Here is a 6,863-nt window from a genome sequence, read left to right as displayed (position 1 = left end):
ACCATAGTAAAATCCAATACATCTGCAGCTAAACAATGGTAATATGATGATCTCGTTAGGCCCAATATTACATCTTGGATCCACCTAATCTCGGTTGTCACAAATAAGTTGATCCTCCTCCCTAAGCTGATGACGATTTTGAAACTTTAACCTTTATTGTGGAGAATAACAGATATTGGCTTGCAAAAGTCATCATAAAATATCAATTTCCCAAAAAGAAACATTAATTTCCTAATATCAAATGCCCTTGTTTCCTTAAGAACACTGAAATTGCAATGCTTTTTGGTCCACCTTTTGTTGAAGTATTCCAAAATCTGTAATTACGAGAGTACCATTTGATTATAATTAGCAAATACTAACAGCTTTATATATAGGAGAAAATGTGAAGTAAAAAATATACGGTTACTCCAATAAATTTGACTCCTAGGAAAAAGAATGATGTAACGTCTGTCAATGATATTTACATCAAGAATGCATGCAATTAATGCACTATACCCATTTGCATGTACGGGCAGTTAATGCATACTCTCTATATATATACAATGTTGGTGTTCAGACAAAGTTTTGCTTGCATTTAGATGTACTGAGAGTCCATGTTATCCATTAAATACAAGTTGACTAAATCTTGAAGACGAACCTTTCATGAATTGTGCTCTTCCTGTTCCTGTTCCTGTTCCTGTTCCTCTCTCTCTCTCTCTCTCTCTCTCTCGTGAACAAAATTTGTTTGGTTCTAGTCCATGAATTACATATTATATCCTACAATTCAAGGTGTTGCAAATTCCTAAATCATACAACAAATGATCTAAAAATACTTGAAAATTTCTCTAGAAGCATAGGACTACATTGCTTCCTTGTCTATTGCAACCAAACGCCTGCACCGGTGTGTGTGTGTGTGTGTGTGTGTGCAGTCTTAGAAATACTATGTCAAACAAAGCTGAGGGAGGTGACTGACAGTTCTCTCAGATACAACGCAAGATGATTTGAGCTCCATACTGGGGTTGTAGAGTTAGGATAATATGTGGGGCATGAGTGTAAGATGGCGAGTGCTCAAAGGAGAAATGCTGCAGAATCATGGCTAGCGCCAACTTGGCCTCAATTAATGCAAATGACTGACCAAGGCAGATCCGGGGACCCCAACTAAATGGGAAGAATGCCAACTGATGGTTTGAGGCATTTGAAATTCCTACTGAGAACCTCTCCGGCTTGAATTCAACTGCATCATCACCCCAAAGCAGGTAATCGTGATGAATCTGGAGTTTTGGTAACAGCAGACGCACTCCGGCCGGGAGGGTGACATTTCCTAGTTTCGTTGTTTTGTAAGTGTGCCTCAAAGCAAGTGGTGCAGGTGGGTATAGCCTTAGAACTTCATATAGAATTATAGTTACCTGTGGTGCAGTTTAACACTATCAGAACAGCAAATTGGCAAGTTTGGAACTAAAGATTCAACTAGGACAACCTAACATTTCAGCCAATATGCTTCATTACTCATCTGGATGCAGTCATGGCTGAACCAATTCAAATAGGAGGCCGCCACAATCTTCACAAGAGAAGGGAACTTACAGTCTTTAGGTGGCTTAAGCTTTCAAAAGAGGGAGTGCTCTTCCCACAAACTTCCCTTGCTTGCGTCTGCCGGCAAAAATGCATAGAAAGTAGAATCATGGTCCACGTTAGCAATACTGCAGTTGTCTCCTGGCCTGCAAAGTAGAACACTCTGCATTCCTCTATGACTTCAGCTCTTGTCATTCCTTTACTTCCATGTTCATGGTGGTTCTTATTTGATTCTAATAGTAAGCCCAATAAATCATCATTTTTAGCAGTCCCCATCATCTCTTTCACTCTTCTCAATTATACTATTAAGCACGGATATGATCTTTCCGTTCAGCTCCTTTCTTCTAAGATTCTTCTTTGTGGGCAATAACCTGTTTTATAGTAGCACACACTTAATTTGGACTACGTTTTCCTAGTGAACTGCAAAGAAAATATAGTTACACTACGTTCAATTGCTTAATTGCAAAGATGAATAGATTTCAACATGGAAGAGAGACAAAAACAATGCTGCTGTATGGAAAGCATTTTTTCTCTTTGTATGCTTCTGATACATGTTTAAAACAAACATGTTCTACCTGATTCCGGGGATAAGCGTTCGAATGGCTTGGTCGCCTTCCTCATTCTGTATTTGGAATATACACTTTCCTTCTTCATAGTTACTGCCAAATGATGCTCTAGAAAATGACATCTCCAGTAAGATTCTGGAATTCCACAAATACATCAAGTTCACAAGATCCTTTGGGATCAATGGACTTTTCCAATCTCTGAACCAACTCACTGTAGCTAGAAGAAAATAATGACAGCATTCCCTGTTTACCAAAAGCAATGACAGAACTTGATAACACAGCTAAAGATGGCCATAAGGTCCTTATGAAAAATCTAGCAAGCTTTTCTTTTTTTCTTTTTGGATAGAAAGCTGGGTGGTTTTGAACGAAAATTCGCTAAATGTTTTGAATATGAACTTTTCAGTGAAATATCGTGATAGTGTTGGAAATTAGTGATTAACGTGAAATTGTCAGTGCATCACGATATCGTAAAACAAACATTTAGAAACATTATTTTCCAAAAAATTAAGATGATTGTGATTATGGCATACAGTGAAAATGGGTTCAGGTCAACTAATAGCAACCATTTATTGGCACATACTTGGAGCTGATAGATCAATTGTGATAATGGTCATTTTTGGAGAAAAATTGGGTCTGCATCTTTGTTTCATAGCCTTGACTAGGCTCTTCTTGATGCAGGGTTGTGTTTGGATTCTGAAAGTTTCATGGAACTAATTTTTTACTGAATTTCCATGTGTTAGTAAATGAGTTCTGCCAAATTCATTTGTCATTGCTCTGAGGTTGGTGGGATATAAACTGCACTGAAATATGAATTCAGTCATGATGAAAATTACCGTTCATCTGAAATTTAAGAGTGGTCTTATTATATGAAAACTTGAAGCAAAATCTGGAAACAGAAAACAAACAAACCAATTTTTCCAAATGAAAAGCGGGACTGATGAGCCTTCTTCGTGCTGACCATCGTTCACCATCGAAGCCAACAATGCCCCTTGAAAGATTTTGAAAGTGACCAAATTTGTTTGAAAGATTTTCTTTTACCATCTCTGGATCCATAACGATGAGCGGTGGAGTTTTTCCAATCCAACCGAGAGATAGTCTAACAATCCAATCTTTACCATCCATAGCACTCAACAAGAAACTCTCTCTCTCTCTCTCTCCACACACACACACACATGAATTATGCAGAGAAGCTATTTTGAAGGCCGTAAATCACCAAAAGAAAATATTTTAAATCCACAAAATTAGTGGCTCATGAAAAACGGTAGCTTGTCAAAATCGACAAACTAATGAGATTTAAAGAGGAAGCAAAAACATTAAGATCTTATTTTAGGAATAGAAGTATGAAACAAAATAAAATCTTAAATGGTGAACTTACACAGTATAAGAAAACTAGAGATAAACATGGACTAAGAAACTACTAGAATCTAACATACCATACTTCTCAACATACTAATGAGATTTAAAGAGGAAAGGATTTTGGAATAAAAGTATGAAACCAAATAAAATCTTAAATATCAAACCTGCGTAGTATAAGAAAACTAGCGATAAACACGGACTAAGAAACTACCAGAATCTAACATACCATACTTCTCAACATACTAATGAGATTTAAAGAGGAAAGGATTTGGAATAAAAGTATGAAACCAAATAAAATCTTAAATAGCAAACCTGCGTAGTATAAGAAAACTAGCGATAAACACGGACTAAGAAACTACTAGAATCTAACATACTATACTTCTCAACAGCTTCATTGAAGAAGGGTAAGACACGTGGCACTATATCATGGGAGAGGCCAATGGGCTTAGACCATGCTTGCTCTTGCATACTCAGTGCTTCCCTTATGTTCCCGATGATAAGTTTGTAAGGGTAGCCATGGATCCCTTGCCTCCTCAAGCCTCTGCAAATTAACTGCCTGGGCTTCCACCATACTGAGTACGCTATCTTCACTGCCCATGAAAGGCACAGTGCTGCAGAAATGAAGAGAAAAATGGTTGCCACCATGTCTTCCCTGCAGCGCAGTATGGGAATGGAAAACCACATGGTTGGTGTTTATGGGGTGTTCACAAATTTCTTGGTCACAGAGTAGCATCGAGTCAATAATGGATTTGAACTTGCTGCAGAAAATCAATCTGCATAATTGTTCTGAACACCATTTATTGCATCCCAATAGGTGTTTGTCTTAAATTGCTGACAGAAACTTGGTCTTGAGTCTTGACGTTACAAAGATTAAAATTTGTGTGCTTTAAAGAATACTATTTTTTTTTCCTAAAAAAAAAAAACCTTCTTTGGCATTATGAATTTCATTCTCAAAAAAAGAAAAAATCTGTATGAATTTGCTACAATGAGATCGAAGTGAACTCCATGATGAGATGATACTTACATTTTGTGTCTCGGTTTAAGTCAAACCGGTTCTTTACAGGCACCGTTTGGAAGTGAAAAAGATGTAGGAAAAGTGATACACGGACCCTTCCTAACGCTAGAATTTTTTTTTCTGAGTTTTTCTAAAAAGACCCTTTTTTTATAAGAAAGATTTTATTTTGGTTTAGTAAACTTGAGATTTTGTTTTGGTTTTGTACAATCTAAGTTTACTGATTGTTTGCAATTTCTGTTTTATGTAGATTCACCAACATTAATCAGTTCTTTTATTAGTATCATGTAAAACAGGAATTTTGATTATCTTTTGTCTGGCACAGAAGGTTTGAGGAGGTATGGCATGGTTTCTATAAATTGGAAAAAAGAAATCATTTGGTCAGATATATTGCCCCAACAGGGTCACTTAAAGAGGCTGTATTCCTACGATCTAAAACTCTGGGTTGAGAATAAGAGCATCCAGCCTTACACGCCCCAACCCTGATAAAACCAAGGTTTTAAAACTCGCCGAGTCAACTCGGCTTGGCTCGAACCTTTAGTGAGTCAACCCGGCAAGGTAAACTCGGTTTGCGAAGACTCGGCTACGACTCGGCCGAGTCACGAGTCATACTGGACTCAGGCGAGTTTTGGGCACTTTCGGCATGGACTGGATGTTTGAAATTTGATTTTTTGGGTATCAATTTGATGATAGACTTTGTCATTGTGTTATGATTATTAACTTTATACTTATGAACTTTATAATTGTGTTATATGGTCATAGGCCTTATGTTACGAAAATCGCAAGCAAAAAACATCCAAGAAAAACTGTCTCAAACATAAGCTCAAGAAAAAAAAAATCTGGGGGGGCACTGCCCCTCTAGACCCGCCGCTGAATGCGTAGCTGGACCCGAGTCGAGGGGAGCCTCTGGAACCCCCCCCCCCTCCAGAAAGGGCAAAAAACTCTGAATCAGGCTCCACAACTCGTCACCTTATGCTTTATACTTTACATTTCTTACTTGTAGAGTTGTACTAGATTGTGATGAATGTTTTACAACTTTACTCAACATCTTTAGCTTATCATGTGATAATTTCTAAATTTTCAATATATTAAGAGTTGGTACATAAAAAATTAAAATTGTTGTCACTCATTAAATTTGCAAAATACATATGATACAATACAAGTACAAATTGAAGTGAAAACTGAAAAACGAAAGTTGATTGCTGAAATACATTATAGATTGCTCAAGTATGGTTATCTTTACTATAGTTTTTATTCTTACTCTTGTAAGTTTTTAACTTAACTTTAAGGCTTGTTTCTATTGAAATATTGAATTATTGTTTTGCTTGGTTGTTTAATTTCTTGTTATTAGATAAGTAATTATAAGTTAGATATAGTTTTACTTGATGTTATTTTACTTATTAATCAATTAAACTAGTAATTAAGTCATTCTACAAACCTTTATATGTTTAAATGACAATTTATATATTATTTTTCTTTTAATATCAAAAGTTAACAAACCCCGATCTGAGTCACCGAGTTGACCCGCCGAGTCATAAGTCAATAAAGAACGAGTTGAGTCCCGAGTCACTGAGTTTTAAAACCTTGGATAAAACAATGGCAGTCCATGCACCAACAAGATTCGATCTTGGGCCTTCTGCAGTTTTGCTCCACACAGGACCCCACCCATTGACCACGTGGGTTAAATAATGTTGTGGTATGTGTGTCACATATGTTGTCAACATGATCTTAATGGTTCGCTGAACATAACAATGTTTTTGGATTGATGGTATGTTTAGATATTTAAAAAATAAAAACACTATTATATTGAGCAATAGCATGGATTCTTGAAAATTATTTTTATCTGCAATGATTGTCAAGAGAAAACCATTGTTATCTTTAGTGAGTGTAGAAATCAATGGTATCTATATATATACAAGTTAATCTAACATTCAACTAGATGTGTTTAACATGAGATAGATTCAACTTTTGATTAAAGTACCCTTAATATCAACTTTTGCCTCCTAATCTGTTTTTTGTTTTTTTGAGCAACTATAAAAATGTATTTCATCAGTGAGTGACGAAGGGAGTAAAATCAGTGGATGATGAGGGGTCATTCGATTACATCAGGAAGGATAATTTCAAAACTAGGATCACAAAGCCAGAACATATCAGAATTGGGTCGTTTTGAACTTATTAAAAGGACATCCATATGAACCAGACAGTGCAATTGAGCAACAAACTCGACATCTTTGAACGTTTTTGAGTTTCTTTCATTCCAAAGCGAGCTCGCTTTGGATTGAAAGAAACTCAAGAACCTTGCTTTGGAATGAAAGAAACTCAAGAACGTTCAAAGATGTTTTGCTCAGATGGGACGTCTAGTTCATATGAATGTCATTGTT

At 36.4% G+C, this 6,863-nt stretch overlaps 1 pseudogene; it reads right to left on the bottom strand.

Annotated features, from left to right (window-relative positions):
• Positions 1 to 959: 959 nt before the first annotated feature.
• LOC149815712 (cytochrome P450 CYP72A616-like) lies at positions 960 to 4,115 on the bottom strand (annotated as a pseudogene).
• Between the last annotated feature and the right edge of the window lie 2,748 nt (positions 4,116 to 6,863).

This window comes from Nuphar pumila, chromosome 15 (assembly GCF_984573655.1).
Source record: "Nuphar pumila chromosome 15, dmNupPumi1.hap1.1, whole genome shotgun sequence".
In the NCBI taxonomy this organism is placed as follows: Eukaryota; Viridiplantae; Streptophyta; class Magnoliopsida; order Nymphaeales; family Nymphaeaceae; genus Nuphar; species Nuphar pumila.
Note: the sequence above shows the minus strand (reverse complement) of the source record. Positions and strands in the feature narration are given on the sequence as shown.